The sequence below is a fragment of the Apostichopus japonicus genome, chromosome 17 (assembly GCF_037975245.1).
Source record: "Apostichopus japonicus isolate 1M-3 chromosome 17, ASM3797524v1, whole genome shotgun sequence".
Classification (NCBI taxonomy): Eukaryota; Metazoa; Echinodermata; class Holothuroidea; order Aspidochirotida; family Stichopodidae; genus Apostichopus; species Apostichopus japonicus.
Genome location: NC_092577.1, coordinates 6507479 through 6526552, shown reverse-complemented (window position 1 = coordinate 6526552; position 19074 = coordinate 6507479). Strand labels below are relative to the sequence as shown.

General features: G+C 37.6%; 1 protein-coding gene and 1 long non-coding RNA gene across 3 annotated transcripts in view; one reads left to right on the top strand and one right to left on the bottom strand.

Annotated features, from left to right (window-relative positions):
• LOC139985115 (NLR family CARD domain-containing protein 4-like) overlaps nucleotides 1–19074 on the top strand; it is a 373980-nt gene that overhangs the window by 198855 nt on the left and 156051 nt on the right. The window lies entirely within an intron of this gene.
• On the bottom strand, nucleotides 7445–13369 carry LOC139985215 (uncharacterized). Of its 2 annotated transcripts, XR_011799350.1 has the most exons (6): nucleotides 13007–13369; nucleotides 11174–11403; nucleotides 10338–10501; nucleotides 9553–9690; nucleotides 8570–8670; nucleotides 7445–7927 (listed from the first exon to the last, which is right to left on the bottom strand). It is a non-coding gene; the product is annotated as an uncharacterized lncRNA (long non-coding RNA). The 2 variants fall into 2 exon arrangements; XR_011799349.1 differs by having other exon boundaries at nucleotides 11174–13369.

The window sequence follows — 19074 nt, the reverse complement described above, 5'->3', positions numbered from 1 at the left end:
ACAAACTGTATGTATTTCAAATTAAAGAAGCAAGAGTATGAAACAAAGGGTAGAGAATTAAAAACAATAAACGTAGAGTAATCATTTCTAGATCATATAACTATCAAACCCATATTTGTCCCAACCATGTTCGGACTTAAAACTATATTGGGGGGGGGGGGAGAAATCACTCCTTGCTTCAGACCCGCTCGGCTCTCTGTCTGGTCTGGGGCAGTGCAGATTACCAGGGCCTTGGCGTCGCCCACCCAAACCCAACGAACCTTTATAAAAATGTGAATAAATTCTATTGATGATGTCTCCGACACCCTAGACGACTGAGGGTTGTCAAGTGATATGAACTACATTGAATATCCAATATAATCAATAAGAATGTGATCAACTTCTGACACAAACTGTCGTAAATGGAACTAAAGAACAAACATCAGCTACGGTCTAGCTAATGGATTCTACAAAGGATAAATCATAATATACAGGTAGCATATAGGCTTAGTGTAACGTATATTATACACAACAGAGAAATAATTAGTACAATGGGACAAACAACATTGGTAATATGTTCCTATCGAAGGAAATAAATAGTTACTAATTAAACAATGAAATATAAAGATATCAATATATGGTATGACTTGAATTGTACATAATACATCTTTTGTGTACATGGAGCCATCGCTGAGTTACTAGAACATGATTAATAAATTGCTGAGGGTTGTCAAGGGAGTGACGCAGATCACTAGTTAACTTGCTTCTTATAGAGTCAAGAAAAAGTTTCCTAACATTTAACGTCCTGCATAGCCCAAATAAGGCGATAAAGTAACCAGGTGATCTTGTTTGAGCAAGATTTCCATATAAAGGGAAAACCTCGTATTTTAATCTGTTGGCTGGTGGGTTAGATACTGGGTTACTCCTGTTGTTTCATATGGGGACAAAGCAAAGTCATTCCAAGAATAAAGACATAGTCATAACAACTTCCTTCGAGGAAGTGACAGGCCATTACCAAGAATTTGTAAGGGGAACCTATCACAGGGAGGGGATATCTAAATTCTAGTAATTTCTTATTAAGCGAGAAAGAAGGGAAGCTGTTTTTGGCGTACAAATCGCCCGACTTTTTTGTTTGATTCGCCCTGTCATAAATTGTTTCGGTATTCTCTCTTTACTAGTAGATTAAAAAGTAACTGAAGATATATGACCTGTGAATTTCACAGTCACCTAGATCGTAGTTTACAATTCAACAATGCACCGTATAATCAATCACTATATTAAATATCTACCGAGTAGGAAAGTTCCGGTATTAGTCAAACATAACGCGTTCCTAGCAAAGGCAATCCATTCCTGGTGAGAAGTCCCCTACCACCGTCAGACATGACTACATGTCCACCTACATGAATGAAAAATGTAATAAGTTTATTAAACTTGAACATCAAAAAACCTGCACAACGAACAATAATTCAAGCATAGTCAAAGTATACTTGAACAAGTCTATATGTATTAGGTTTCATGCTTTGGTCTGGGACATCCTTTGGTTACAGTAACCAACTTTTTACTAGCTATTCAATTTTTTTGTATTAAAATCATTCGGTTTGTACCTGCTTTCAGTACTGGGTCATCATCTATTCTGGATATCAAGACTTCCGCGCGAACTGAAAATATTGCATTTCTATAGTCTAATAAAGCCTTCAGGGTTTTTCTATGAAGAACTTTGTGGCTATTTTCGTTAAACTCACTTCTGGCATCAAGGAGTAATGCGCCAGCTTCGCTATCCTTATTATCTATGTACAGTAGGAGAGCATTTGGTTTCATCATCTTCATGATTCGATCACACATCACTTTAACAGTTTCTGTAACGAAAAATGACAGATATTTTCTAAGTTTGTAACAGTTTCCATTTAAGTAATAAGTCTTGTCAGGGTCGCTAGGTTAACATTAGTTATCAGTAGTACATTAGATTGAACTATTAAATTATAAACAGAATATAGAAAGTCAAGCAATAAGTCGCTCACAAGGACGTAAGTACGTACACGTCTTTTACCAAAGGCTCAGTCCACCTTCTCCCACTGCCCGACAAAATATTAAAACAAAATCCTGGTGTACATTACATAAATGTAAAAATGTCCATGTTGTACAAACTAAGTAGTCGAAAAGTTTCAAAAGTTGCATAATATAGCATTATTTGCATCCAACGTGAATAAGAGATAGGGCTCAACGCTTTCTGGTCACTTCCGCGAACGACCATTTCGCCCAACTGCCATTTCGCCCAACTAGCATGCATGGTCATTTCACCCAACCAGCATGGTCATTTCGCCCAACTAGCATAGTCATTTCGCCCGACCAGCATGGTCATTTCGCCCAACCTTGTTGGTCATTTCGACCAATCATTTGTTTACTCATATTCAGTCAGAATATTATTTCTAATTTTTCTATTTCAATTTAATTTATTTTGGGTTATATTACTTCGTTGTAGGTAAATAGAGTGATGTCCGTTCGATATCAAATGGAGTCTAATCGTCAATCAAGGGTATTGTTCACATCAGTTAGGTGTTAATCTAGTTCTACATAGTGTTAATATAATGTTAACAAACAAAGGGGAATCGGTCTCCATAAAAAAACCTATCAAACCTAACCCCTAAAACACGGATCCATCCTACCGACTGGAACCACGACTTCAAGTTTCCTTAATATTCGGTTGTATCCCGTAACGTTAACAATTCCCGAACGTTTCCTTACCAAATTGACCAAACCCATAGAATTATCCCCGACCGTTATCTTGAAGTTGGTCGAAATAATCAGCAAGGTTGGTGGGCGAAATTACCCTGCTGGTTGGGCGAAATGACCAATAAGGTTGGGCGAAATGGTAAGGTTGGTCTAAATGGCAGTTGGGTGAAATGGTTGTCCAGCTTCCAGCAGGACCACGTAAAGCTAGCAAGGCATTATCCACATCAATTGAAAGCAATCTATTGTCTTCTGTTTTGTTTTGTTACATATTATGGGCTACATAAATCGTGTGAAACTAATTATTGCTGAAATAATTCTGAAGGTTTGAAACATATCTTCAAAATGAACCGATGAAGCACAAATTCTGTTTGATGTAGTCCTAAGCATATATACCAACTGAAATAAGCAACTATAAATGGGATATCAGGCAAAGGCAGCTCTCTCTCTCTCTCTCAATATTTTCATCCAGGAGTTACAGTGGCACTCAGTACTACAGTTATGCTCACTACGCAGCATCGCTACTGATTATCGAAAATCAACGTTGTTTTCTTTCGGGAAGTTGCCTTCCTACTGTCGGTTTGGGATATAGCAAACTTAGTGGCAAGAAATGAATTGAGTTGTTGAATCTTACCTTGTGGTACTGCTAACGATGAAAGGGTCTTTATCATGGTGATGATATCCGCGTTCCTAAGTTTTTCCTTACTAACATCGGTAATTTGATCGGGTAGGTCACACTTTACCCATTCTGTTTCTGGCATCCAAGACTGGTATTCCCCTGACAAACTCCGTTTCATGTCTTCCCATGTCTGACTCCATTCATGATATTTATCAAGGATGCAAACCGTTGTCGTCAAGGGATATTCACATCCCACTGCCCTCAGAAAAATGCACAGCCCAAGAGCATCAATATTTGGACCTCCACCCACACTACAGACGATTGGCCCATCTTTCAACTTATTGAGGGATTTTGTATTCTCTTATTCGTGCGCTTTCATCAGAGCAACATAAACTAAGTGAACATGTCGTGGGAGGTGCGTGTAGATATATGTCCATCGCCTTACTTTGTCAGAGAAATCCGGTTTAGCTGAAGGATCTGAAATACTACCCGTGTACGCAATTCTCATGGCCTTTTTCTTCTCATTGATGTCCTCAATTGTATCTTCATCGTCTTTACTTGAAAATTCGTCAAACATTTCAACGGTCGCATCAACAAGACTTTTACATCCCTCTCCCAGCCGTATAGTACTTTTATTATCCAAAGTATTAGAGGTAGTGTCCGCATGGTCAGATCTGATACGCTGCTGAGTGAGTTACGGAATCCTGTAATAACCACTTGTCGTGCTCACACAAGTAAGCAATGTATGAGAACACATGAAAGATGAAGAAAATTCAATGAGTGTATTTTCGAGTAGTGTTTTATTCGATCCGACAAAGTCTGACTTTATTTGACAAGGAGTATAATATATAAATATATATATATATATATATATATATATATATATATATATATATATATATATATATATATATATATATATATATATATATATATATATATATATATATATTTATTTATTTATACTATACGATCCTCACAATCATATCACTAACTCACCTTTCACTCGTCCAACTGTACGAAAATGGAAAATCATTTATAATCGTTCGGAAGCAATTTTTCTGGCGTGCACGATCTGTGGTATTCCTTGGTGCATGTTAAATGAACGTTGCAGCAATGTCAGCAATGTCAGATATACTGTATTAATCGTTGAATTAACAATGGCTATGTATCGTCACCACGGAAATTTGTTTCGAACAAAATGGAATATATTATATTCGTCGCATTTGTGTACATTATTTTGAACTTTGCCATCTGAAAATAGGTTAGCATAGGTTAGGGATTTTTGTCGTTTGCCCTAACGTATTTAAATAATGGTTTATACGGTATTAAGATATATATTGCCTCTGTATGTATTTTTTGCGTTAAAACCCTAACTGATTTTAACAATATTATTTTATATCGCAGTTTAAATGGTACGAAAATATAAAATAAATCGGTTCAGTTTTCTCCGATTCTCAAAATCCGATACCAAAGGGTAAAAAGAAAGCAAAGGGAAAATGAAAAGAAAAAGTAGTTGCTATTACTCTTACAATAGCAATTACCCAACTCCATCTTCCACACCAAAGAAATATTACTTATACTCTAGGAGAGAAAATACGCCATTACAAAACACCCATACTATATCCCGGTTCGGTCACTTCGATGGATTAAAGTTGTTCTTTACCGCAGGACTACAATAATTTAGTGCAATGACGTTATAGATTATATTGATTGCACATCAGTTTCTCTCCTTTTCCACACATTAGATCTTTGGTAGTTTTCATTGAAGTAAATATAATACCATAATTATTTGATTATATGTATTGAATTCTTGTTTAAAATGTACTTATCTTTTGTGTTGGAAATATGCAGTTTCATTGTCATTCATTGTCATACATTCGATGCAAAACACCCCTTATTTAACAGTGGAATATACCGACCGGCGACGTGATCCTCTTCGTATGTTATAAATGGCGGCAATCAACTACTTCATTAAAAATATGCCTATGTAATATACAGCCACGCCATAGACATAGAGAATGTACTAAGAAGAATGCTGACACAGCGAATCGCCGAGTGTTTACGCAGTTAAACCTTCAAAAACTAATGGCGCTTTGCGTTGAACGGCAGAAAGCCAAATCATTTGTGCGTCTTCAAGTAAGTGGCAAACACTTTTCTTGCTGGAATTATTTAAGTGCTCCACTCAGATAGTGTCATAGTTGTCCCTGGAAAATGCTGTGAATGGACCCCCCCCCCCCCACCCTCCTCTTACCACGGTCACATACTTCCATAATAGTCTGTGCATGCAGTTCTCAGTTTAATGTCAATGTTACAATATGGGTAGTAGTTTGCGCCGTATAACAGATCCCACATTATGAAGTGAGAGTGTAAAAAGGTTGATGCATGTCTACAATCAATCACAGTCATCAACGGATGATTTGTTAGCACGAGTAGAGGCTTGAGTGTGTCTTTTTGCCTAAAAATCTTTTTCCGAACATAGTTTGTGAATATCTCTAGGCCTTAAAATCATAGTTGAGTAAATTTAGGCAAATAGCCTATGAATTTACTTCCCAGATCATACCTGACTAGACTGAGTAAGCTTTGGCCTACTCCATACTCAGATTACTGGCTAGGTCTAAACTGCGTATTCCCTTTTGCCGCATTTACAGTGTTGGAATTATGTTGCGAATGGAGGATGTGTTTGAATATTAATTTTGGACAATTATAGATGTGTTAATAGGCTGAAATATTCCAGTTTTTTACTTATGACCTTAGCTAACCTAAGTGAGACCAATGGCAAGGCTACGTACATAGGCTTGAATTAGGCTACGACTACTTTCCTACACTGCAAAAACTCGGGTGTTAAATTTAACACCCATGGTGTTAAATTTGTATTCTTTTTGGAGTGCATATTTGCCAACACCAGCGGGTGTTAAGTTAACACCAAGTTGAGAATCCTTTTCTTTACACCACAAAGGGTGTTAAATTCATTATCTTTGGTGTTGATATTGTTACTCTGGTTGGTGTAAAATTAACACTAACTGAATTGATTTTAACACCAAAAATGGTGTTATTTAGATCTTCCCACTGATGTTGAATTGCAAGTTTTTTATCCAATCCAGATCGTGTTAATTCTGTATTTTGTAAAACACCTTTCCAAGGTATCGCCCAAGTCTGGGCTGGACAATACGCATAAGCAATAAACAACAGATAAAAGCCATAGATGCCATTTTAAATGTGTTACACGTTTTTTATATTCATCTTAGAAGCATCAGTTGTACAGAAAACACCTTATTAAGTGCATAAACAAGATCGAACAAAAGCTTGTCTAACATGAGCAAGCCCATAAACTGATTAGAAACTTATTTTTTAATGAAGATAAATCAGATCATAATGCTTGCATATTATAAATGCTTAAAGTTAATATTATACCTTTGTCTTAAACTGATAAACACATGCATGGAAACCAATGGTATCACACTTTAATACCCGGATGTATGTATACAATGTACACTGTGTATTCATATCTTTACACTTGAACTATAACACAGTGTTACTTTGATAATTATATGTTTGAACATAACTGAACCATTGGCAATCACATAACACTGATTAAAAGGTAATTTGTAGCATGTTCTCTAATATTCTAGCTGGCGAAACAATTTAATAACTGTTCACAGATAAAAACAATTGTTAGAAACGAACACTGACTGGGTTACTTCAGCCAAAAAATGTACAAAATTAACTCATTGAAAAATTATGTGCCTTGGACAGACATAAGTGTATGATCACATCTGGATTGAATCCTCAGTAATGACAGTGGTTTGAAGTCAACAAGTTCACTGGTTTTCCTGACATAAGTCTGCTGAGGTACTGCCTCTTTCACAGCAAATCCATGAAACAATGGTTTGTAAAACAGTGTGCTACAAACAAAACTCTAACAAAGTTTTTTATGGTGGAGTATAAGGATCGCGAGATACAATGTCTCAATTTGACAAAGAAAACGTGGTGAAAATGACTGATTGAAGGTCAATTTTGACCGAAAATGTTAGGTCACTCGCAAATTATAAGAATATGTGAAAATGAGAGTGCGACGGTTGGAAAGTTTAGAGTGCGACAGTCGCAACCTCCCACACCCCCTCTAGCGACGTCCATGCCCATGACAGACATATCTCCCCCGCACACTTGTAAATGCATGCAATCCACAGTCTAATAGCATACATGACACCAGTCAGAATACTTTGTGTCATACTCACAAGGCCTCGAGTAATCTTGAATTGTGGAAATTCCTCTATTATATGCCCTGCTGAATTCATAGCATTGACCATGTTTCTCCTCACTAATAGAGTATTTTTCATCCTCTCAAAGACCAAATTATAATCTGTAGATACAGCAGGGGTATGTTTCATCCAGTTTACATCTGCTGTAGTGTTATCTTCAGATTGCAGGTTATCAGACACAGCAGGTAATGGCCTTTTAAGCATGGGGTCTCCATCTTGCTTGCAGGCAGGGTCCTTTGGAGTTATGTTTGAATGTTCAGAATGATGTTCTCCTCTATTGACGTTTTTTTATCCTTGCTGCAAGGAATCCTCCTTTGGTTCTTTCATCATAAAAAGCTTCCTGAAAATAATAATGAAATGTACTTAGTACTAGCTGTGGTTCATTTTATGTACCACTCTCCAGTTGGAGATTTCTTAATAGCATTTCCCAAGTTAAGCTGTAGGTTGAAAATTGCTAGGAGTTTTCATAAGTAGCTTCCAAGACATCTTTACCATCAAAAACACTCTCAGAAATTATGAGTATGTGGCAGTAATTTTAGTTTGAACTAGCAAAACTACAGCGCTTATACAAGAGACCTTTAACCACAACTTCCTCTGTTTCTACTGAAGTCATGGGCATCTAAAGGAAGAATTGCAAAGGGGGGGGGGGGAGATGAAATGTTTTCCATGGCAATGTCCAGTTCCAAATCATGCATGTCCCAACATTTTAAGTGAGAAAAAAAAGTTCTCCTCTTGTCCTGGAAAGATCATGATACCTATAATGTAAAATTTGACTGGCCCTGCATTAGACAAACCATTTCCCCTCCTATGCATGTATGCCTTTTCCCTGCATTTAATGTTAAACTATGATACTGCAGAACAACTGTTTTGAAGTATAGTTCCAAAATTTACAATAATGTCCCTATGACAGCGAGTGTTTAATCCAAAAACCCTTGGTGGGGGTCTTGGGTCCTCCTGCAGTTTATTTAAATTAATTACTTACATGACCTGTTGGTGTGTATGGGTCTTGAAGGTTTTCAAACAGGTTGACAATACCGACTGCATTTTTCTTTTTTTCTTTTTGTGACCGTAGGTGGCGTCCGTCTGTGATGGTAGATGTAGGGGGAAATAAAGTGTATTATAATATGGTGTAATAGTATATTATATCATAATAAAGTGTGATATTAGTGTATTAGATGTTTGCCTTACTAAATGAGTGATTACTTAAAGGCCCTTTTCTCTCACCACAAATCTGCCATAAACCTGCAATACTGGTCAGTTCAAATGTTGTGTATTCTTAAAAACAACAATGGACCAATGCTGAATTTAATAACCTGGGCCTTGAAATTCACTTGCACAGAGGAGAAAGGGGTCTTTAAAGGCGCTCAGCTATCTGCTGTATTGGTCAGAGCTCCCAAATATAACATGCTATGAACTAGGAAAGTTTCTAACATAATGAAATTGAACTGCCTGGGTTAGCCCAACTAAGTTTGTGTACACAATTTCAATAACATGTGTCTTTCAGCATATGGTATTGTCTGTGGAGAATATTTAAAATGAAAAGCAATACCTGGTGTTCAATGGTTAATACTGATCATGTCACATCACTGTCCTTGAAAGCAAACACATTTTTTCTATTATTGTGCTAATTTGGGGCCAATGCAGGAGATCTTTAAGGCTAAGTTTACAATGGATCCCCAGCTCAGGATCAGATCTGACAAAGCAACAGACAACTCATTCTGTAACAGGAACATACCAATTAGCCTGGTTAAAAATTGGCACAAGTGTGGCAGTCAGAAATTGTTACTGCCACTCTCCAATTTCCCAACTATCTTCATGGGTTGACCAGCTAAATGTTTCATCAATGGAGCACTTACATACTTACATGTGTCAATTAATCCATGTTCATAGACATGTTAAAGTTTTAAACATTTCATTGCAGCAATCATGATTTTCTATGTTTACAACTACAAAAATAAAACTTACCCATGTACTTCCATCATGTTAGCAACTACAATGTTTACCAACAATCTCCTGGACTTTTCGTTCAGACACTTTTGGGCTCTGTATTCAGCTAAAACAGTGGCTCCACTTGCACTTTTTTTGAAGAACTGCACTTATGAGCTTTAATAAAGTGTAGAAAAAAATACAAGGATTCTTGAAAGTTGTAATGAACTTTAGAGATTCATAATTAGAGCTTTTGTAACATAAATTAGTAAAAGACCTTCATTCTTTTTATTTTAATATTAGTATTATTGTTTTCTAATGTCCTTTGAAATCCTAAATTGGATACCCAAAGACCATTCCAAATCCAGAGATGACTTCTACAGGAGATCTTCCCAGCATCAAAACGTCAGTCCCACTTATTTTCCCACCAAATCCATTCATATTTTACATTGGTGACACCCACCTCATCCCATAATGCTTAAGGCTACATCAATTTGTTAGGTTATTGACTGTTCAGAATCTTGCAAATTAATAGCAAATATGAAAATCTCAAAAGTAATATTTCTGTTCAGTCCAGATGTCAAACCCCAAATCCAACACCAATGTATGCAGCTTCTTGAGTTGTTTTATGCTATATCCAAAGTCTTTGGGAGCAAAGTGGATTCAAGCATTATTAATAAATACAATACATTTTCACAAAGATTGTTACATGCTAAGGAGGATACCAAAACTTTCTAATTGGAGCAAATGTTTTGCCATGTTGCAGGTTTCCATTGAATGGTATAAAGCCCTCAACATTAAAAGAAATGTTTAAATGTGATTACCTCAGCTGCCTCATCTGTTGTTGCTTCTGTTTCCCTAAATCTTTTCATGGGAGGTGCAGAACTGGTGGAGGGAAGATTAGCATAATCTTGAGTATCATCTTCCTCAGAAATTACATCAGTATCTGAATTGCTGTCTATTTTAACCCTTGCAGCTGCTGGAGATACTAAATAAAAGAAAATCTGCTGTTAAGCACATAGCTAGAGATAGGTGAACACATTTCTTGTAATGAATAGGAATGTGCATTTTCTAACAATCCATGAACTGATAACCGGTCAAATTTTTCAATCGGTTAACCAGTAATCAATCCTACAACCACACAAAAAATGGCAATTAATGTAACACATTGATTTCAAAACTTCACAGAACTAGCCATAAGAACCAGACATTAAAACTGCCGCAGAGCTGCTACCCCTTAGTTGCAATTAAGTCTTATCTGTTTTGCTGTACTTGCATATACCCTCACTACATGAGACATTTCTTCAAATCTTCTGTGTTTTGCGTTTGGGAATTGCCAAAATTATGGGAAAAACAGTACAACGCTGATAAACTGCAGTCAAAATTCAACGTTCAACCCTTGTTATCTTGACCATATGATTGTGACTGCCACTGTATAAACTATGCTTACACACTACTCTCAATGTGGTATGGAAAGTAAACAAAATTCCCAATTTGAAATGCTGGGGATCAAGGAGCCAGTCTGAGGTGTTATCCACCAAACGAGGCGAAAACAACAACAAATGTCATTTTTGAGGAACCTCTGGGATCTTTTCTGTGACAAAAGGTATAGGCTTATTCCTAATTAAGGAAATGTTGTCAGAGATCCCACCACACTAACCTTCATTTTCCCATTGGAAACACATCTGGTTATTCATGTAAGCAGAGTATTTTGCGTTGTCTGTAGCTCCTTATTTGCCACTAACCCCACTTTTCACCTCTCTTTAACACCATGATGGCTGTGTTTGGCTCCATTTCAAGGAGAGGTACAAGAGAATCTTCATCAAACTCTGCTCCATCCTTTTCTATCCACAAGTATCACATCTTCAGCAATTTTGAATTTCTTCTTTGCTGTATCATATATGAAAGAAAATAGAATAAACCAGCAAGTATCATACTTTTGATTTAGTCATGCATATATACTTAAGTCTATTTTGTTAGGACTAAGCCCTGAAATAGGTCTGTACGCATTAAATTTAACAGCCCTTGACCTTGTATCATTAAATTTACTCCCTTAAGTTGGCCTGCACAGAGAGCGTCATGTCTAACTCATGCTCAAAGTCATTTTTCTCAGCAAATTGCATGTTTGCAAGATAGTATACAAACAGAAACATAGTGACCAAAATTTGGGGCTTCATTTGTCTGAATTTGTAATTCAAATGGTAAAAACTGCTGATTTTTTATGAATTTGCCCTAACAAGGCAATTAGCCAACATTTAATGGTAATAAAACTACCATATAGACTGCAATACATTCACCCTACACATGCCTTGCAGAAAAAGCCTACAGTGAAATCACTTAGACCTGCAGTACAAGTTTTACTTTGAAAATCAAGATTGACAATGTAAATATGTAATGAAGTGCTTCAAAATTATCTACTTTTTTGCCTTTCTAAGCATGTACGCTAGACATATGCTTCCTTTCGCAGTCAAAAGTTGGCCAAAACCAACATAACAAACAAGCTTTACATAGTTTCTTTTAATCTAAGATATGCAGTCTGTCATCAATTGGAAATATTGGAAATCATATAAGGCCTATCACATATTTGGTCTTTGTGTTGGCTAAATCTGCATCAAATGTTCTTGTGGATTATTGAGGGATGCAAGCTACTAGGCATGAAATTTGATGCCCTATGGCTTTCCAGTGTAACAATTTCATTTAAGCCTACTAACTACTTATAATAAAAAGTCTATTCATGAACACAGAGATGATTAGACATGCTCAACAGCAAGAGATTCAATGCAACTTATTTATTATGTCTTTCGACAGCAGCTTAATGCAGCACGAAACGATTGAGAACCCACCTCAAAATTATATTGCTTGCATTATAATCAGTGTGATGATGAGTGTGAGGCTATTTAAGGGCCTTACTCTAGTCTTAGCCTAGTTTTGTTGGTGGCCAATAGAACTGTAGGCCTCAACTTACAGTAGGGGTACGTCCTTATTAAGTTAAACTAGCTGGGGCGTAAACTATACATATAGGCTAGGTCAAGTCGTCGACGACCCTTTGAACTGGGCTAGGCTACATCATACATGCATTATATTCGAGTCTATGGAGTATGGAGTAGGCTAATGGTATAACTATCACTCTCCATTTCACATTGAATTAGTAAAAGGGAAAGAAGTACTCTTAATTTAAAAGTGATACATATAATAGTGATACACAGCCCTGTTCAAGGGAAAGTAGTAATTAAACTGCCAGTTCTATAGGCTTACGCAATGATTTATAACGTTACAAATGATCTATAGGCCTAGGCTTTGGGCCTGTAGAGGCTTTAGGGCCTTCGGCAACAATTAGCCTAGGCCTAAGTTACGCAATAGGCTTCCGTTAGGCATCTGCCTATGATGAAGTTATGAAAGGCAACCTTCCCTTGCCTCCGTGGATTGCCTATCATTTCACGAGAAAGTTAAAACCTATAGGCTATACACAGCTTATCTCCAAAAGAATGCATACCTGTTTCAATCAAATCTCTGAATTCCTTGAACACCACAACTTTCCTTTCTTCATTTCGAAAATAAACGAACATATTGCCCCCTTCGTTTGCACCTCGTCTGCTTTGCGCAACTTTGGCTGTAACAGCTTCGCCGACAATATCGATATGATAATTACTGCCACTACTATGGACCAATTAGGAGTCCCGATTTCTATGACATCATGTATTTACGCGTTAAGGAGAGTAACTTGGAAAGGGATTGGCTGAAACTTCTACCTGAACAAGGTTGAAGGTCAGATTGCATTCTCTTTGGTGTCAAATCAACACTGAATTCAACACCGACAAGCTAAATCCAAAATGTTAACACCGGAGTTTTTGCAGTGTAGTATTGAATTGTTAGTAATAAGCACATAACATCATAACCGTCATCCCATCATTATTCATTGAGTAAGGTGGACGGTTGGCATTTTCTAAAATGAATTTGTCCAGATGTGCTTGAAGGCAAAGCAATTTTTTGATTTGTTGTTTTTCTGGGGATGTTCAAGTTGTTTGTTTTTTGTTGGGACCATTTAGTACTGGGTACGTATCCTTGCGGTTAGTGTCTATAATCGGGTTGGAAGTATACTCTTCGAAATAGTCTGTCAGTCACAATCGGCAAACAAAGTTCTTAAAATCAAAGCATAGACCAACTGGATCTAGTCTATGGGAGATACATAACACAGACCATTGTGTAAAACGTCTTGTTCGTCTTTGGAAAGAACATAGTCCGAAATATGTATCAAGTTTCAAGTCTTATTTGTACCATCATCATTAATTTATATTTTATAATATGATTATTATTAAATTAATATACTTATATATGATAAATGATATGCAGTAATCAGAATATATATACATATGATGGGCAGAGGAGTCAGAATAAGCAAAACTTTTCGAGTCTGACCCCTAACTAAGGAAAAGAAATAAAGAACATAATTAGCAATGTGCTAATTACAAAAGAATAACAGCAACATTTAAGACTGGTCTTATTACACCAATGACGTCAATGACATCAATGATATCGTTGTTAGCCCGATGAGTTGATGGGTTTACGAAATTACTGGTGATATGTGTGGATGGCCTGTGCTTTGAAAATGATGAAGTAGCCGTTCCTGAGCTGTTAATTTGTCAAGTTTTCGGAAAGTTTTTTTTTTTTAAACAACTATGTGTCTAGAGCAGAAAGAACCTTCTTATTTGTGACATTGTCTGGAACCATGTTCTGTAAGATTTATTTGGTATGTAAAAGTTCCTTCGAAATACTGTGTTGTTCAGTATATGCACACTTTAGTGCATGGTTTCGTAGTTGGTGGGAGGCTGGTGAGCATATCACGCCAGATACACTTTCTATGTGCTTGTCTCCACTGTGTAGAGGATTGCGGATCCGCCATCAACACATTTGTGAACTAACCATGACACACAAGTATTTCCCAATTATTTCAGGAATTGGTACTCTTACAGAACATCTTGATACATCGACTCCATACTTAATTATTGACTAAATAATATTCCTTCTAATAGATTGATTGATCTCTAGAAATAAGGCAAAATATGTCACCAAAACAGAACTAGCAGTGTTCGATACAGATGACAAAAGCCTACAGTGGAAGGACGACCTTCCTTACAAAAGCCCTATGAAAATGCATAGTGAGGCATGAAATGAAGCTTCATTACACTGTACCGTTGTTAAAAATGCTACCAAAGACTTGACAGACTAATTTGCTTTTTAAAGTCTTGTTCATTTACAGCTCCTAACAGGGGAAACTTGTTCGCTTCCGTTACTTTATTAACAACTTTTGTCATTCTCGGCGGGATTTGCTGGTATTACCGAATGTCATTGGAAAGACGTTTGTTGGTCCGACTGCTCAGTCAACACCCGGTATAATACATGTATAAGAAATGTATTTTCCATGTAAGAGCACTTTTTAATTCAATTTTACTGAAGTTTGCAACCCCGTGACTCTGTTTTATTGAACTTGTATTTCAACAAAAAGGTATGAATTTTTCCAGTTTACATATTTACAAATAGAAAGGAGCAACTTTCCCTACACGGCACTTTCCATTTATCAAAGGGGACATTTGGAGGATTTTTACAAACCTGCATGAGGGAGGGGAGAAGTATAAATGTGTTAACAGTTTATATACTCTTGTATATTGTCATATCCATCGATAATTTTGTATTATCACACATGTCAATAGTTCAGTGTCTTACTACTCTTCGCCTAAACCCAGGTCTAGGTCAGGTCGCACGGGTCACATATGTCTATACCCTTAGTCCAATCCTTGTGTGGCTTTTCCATCTGTCTGTACTTGTGAACGGCCATCTATAGTCAGATTCTGGACTTTTCTCCCACAACTACTTCAGTAATTGACTTGGAAGTTACTTCAGTTGTTTGTAACATTGTGTCTCAACAGGTTGTACACTGCTTAATTCAGTCATTGTGTAATGCTGTGTTTTTTTCTTTTGTTTTTTTTTTGTGGGGGGGGGGTGGAAGGGGGGATTCAACACTGTTACACTGGCTCTGTTTACAATCCGTTATTTCTTCTTGCGTCCACCCGACCTAATATGATGGCGTAGTTTCAAACTACTCTGCTGAGCGACCACATGACGACCTTCTCAGAAAGTACTTACAAATACTAAAATATCCAAGTTGAGATGGGATTCTGCACTGTTCTCATAGCACTATTTTTATTTTGCTCACAAACCAAGGCTTTCCAAGGCTTTTGCGTAGTATTTTTTTCTCTCGTTATGTTTTGCAGGCCTTACCTATTGGTTTGCTGACATCAATACAGAATGCACTTATAAACATGCCTATTGAGCACAGAAATGCTTGAACGTAAATTAAATTAATAAACCATATAAATTGTTCGCCGTTAATGAGTCATGTCTTATTTCATAAGAGTTCAGAAAGACGTACAATGAACAATGAAGAACAGTTCTTTCACGTGTATCCCGATGTATTAACATGTATTCAATAAAAACATAAAGTGAAATAGTTATGACTATAGTGCAGGGTAAAAGAAAATGATATAAAGAAAATGTGTTCTTGCTTACATAGCATTCAGAACAGGTGACTAATGAATATTAATAACATCGTATTGCATGATATTACATCATGTTACATACATTTTTTAGAGGAGATTTCTTGTAGTTTGCTCTCTTTACGGTAGTAACACGGCGTTGAGCTTAGTGGAAACTTCATATATTTTGTATAAAACCCTTTTAATATGTATGTATATTATATGTATATTGTAATATTGTAATTGCCATTGGATTGCTCCTTACCACCAAAAGCGTTTGCGTCTGTAACCAATACGCTTGGTATGTCAATGGCAGTATCACGCAAACCAACCAAGTCGTCGCTATCAAAAGATGATACGTCAATGTTGGGAAAATATCTGTCATACATATGGTCAACTTCTGTCTGCATATCAGAAGAGGTATCGAGGCTATTGTCGGCCGGGCTGCAGGCCTGTGTCAAACGAACCTTCTAGAAGACTGCCACGCTTTTCCGTGCTTATCGGATAACTGTCTTGGTTGATCGAGATAATTTGACCATTAATATCATTATCTCCTTCTGCTGCTGAAATTTGCTCTTCGGTAGGTTTATAATCGTCACTTTCATTTGCGTGTACGTCAACTACTGTTGAGGTTGCCCTTCTTGCCTTCAAAGCTATTCACGGTATGGCACCTAGTTATCTGACGGACCTCGTCACTTCCTACTCACCACAACGTTGTCTCCGCTCGTCGTCCGAAACCCTTCTTTGTCGTCCTCGCAGGTGCAACACTAGATTCTACGGAGACAGATGTTTCAGCGCTGCAGCTACCGAAGTCTGGAACCTTTGCCTTGGGACCCTCGTGAAGCACCTCATCTTAACCGTTTTAAGAAAGATTTGAAAACTTACCTTTTTAGCTGTTTTTAACTGTCACAGTATTTGCTTCTTTTTATATGGTTACTAGTTTGCTTTTTAGCCTGTTTTATTTTTGTAGGTTACTATAGTCTTATCCTCTTAGCTGTTTTATCTGTATATTGTATTTCCTATCTTTTTGAGTTTGCATCTTTTCGTTTCTTAGCCTGGTTTATCTGTTTTTGACTTTCTTTTCACTGTACAGCGCTTCGAGATTTTTGGGAGGCGATTTATAAGTAGTATTTATTATTATTATTATTATTATTATTATTATTATTATTGTTATTATTATTATTATTATTATGAAGTGTGCTTGGTGCTCGGTGGGTCTTCATTCTCATCTGATGCTATATGAGTCATGTAGTAGACATTTTCTGCATCTGTTATTTCATCATACACACTATCAGAGTCGTTTACATTTTCCTTTTCAGTTGATGGGTTTATACGATACTGTGATATCCCTGGTGTAAGAGGAAGTGGTCGCTATAACAACCGTCTTGGCAGTGGTATTCGATAGTACCACAAAATAATCCAGAGAGAGACTAAGTTATTACGAAAATAACTGTAGTGACCGCTGAAGTGACCGTTATAGAGTTGAATAAGGATGGAGGATCTGTTGGACCTGTACTACACGTGGTATCTACATTTTGGCTTTTTATTTAAACAATAAAATCTAGGCTCCAATTAAAATTAGGCCAGTACCTTGATAAATGTTCAAAAAGCTGGGCTTGAGAGAATTGGAGATTTTGAATTATAGTCGGAATATTGCCAAAAACCCATCCAAGACCGAAACAAAAGTTGAAAAACTCTTCATTGTTTACAATGCACCCTACACCCTTTTCCAAAAGTCTGATGAATATCATGTCTTTACAGGCTCCCTCACAAAAGAAAACCTATGAATGTCGGCATAGCGCCACTGGTTTGTTGTAAGAAAGATTCGCACAATGAGGCCGGTGCACTTGTGCGTGTATCGAACAAAATGTGATGATCGATATTATGAAAGGCTGCACTAAGGACGAGAAGATATATATGTATATGTATAAGATATATATATATATATATATATATATATATATATATATATATGTATAAGATATATGGATGGATGGATGGATGGACGGACGGACGGACGGACGGACGGACGGACGGACGGACGGACGGACGGACGGACGGACGGACGGACGGACGGACGGACGGACGGACGGACGGACGGACGGACGGACGGACGGACGGACGGACGGACGGACGGACGGACGGACGGACGGACGGACGGACGGACGGACGGACGGACGGACGGACGGACGGACGGACGGACGGACGGACGGACGGACGGACGGACGGACGGACGGACGGACGGACGGACGGACGGACGGACGGACGGACGGACGGACGGACGGACGGACGGACGGACGGACGGACGGACGGACGGATGGATGGATGGATGGATGGATGGATGGATGGATGGATGGATGGATGGATGGATGGATGGATGGATGGATGGATGGATGGATGGATGGATGGATGGATGGATGGATGGATGGATGGATGGATGGATGGATGGATGGATGGATGGATGGATGGATGGATGGATGGATGGATGGATGGATGGATGGATGGATGGATGGATGGATGGATGGATGGATGGATGGCTTCGAACCTCTGGACATAAAATCAGCGTCCATAGCCTAGTAGTTAGGGTGTCTGCATTCGGCCCGGGTTCGAATCACGGCGGAGGCTGGAAGTTTTTTCACTGTTCTTAATTTTCCAACTCACTACGATTTCAATTATATGTAGTTAATTATATATATATATATATATATATATATATATATATATATATATATATATATATGTATGTATATATATATATATTGATATATATATATATAGTAAATAAATACATAATAACACACCACTGACTATTTTCGTCCTTTTAGGATTCATCACTCGAAGGTAGGTGTCAAACCCCGGATCTTGTATCACGAACCGAGGTCCGTACCACTCGACCATAGTGGTTCTACTGGTGTGAAATGCGTATAAATTGGCTTCGTATAACTGTTATTGAGGGCGTATTACCCAAGTTTTATAATTGTACATATGATTGCAGGCGCGTATCCAGGGGGGTCGTTGGGGTGCGCGCCCC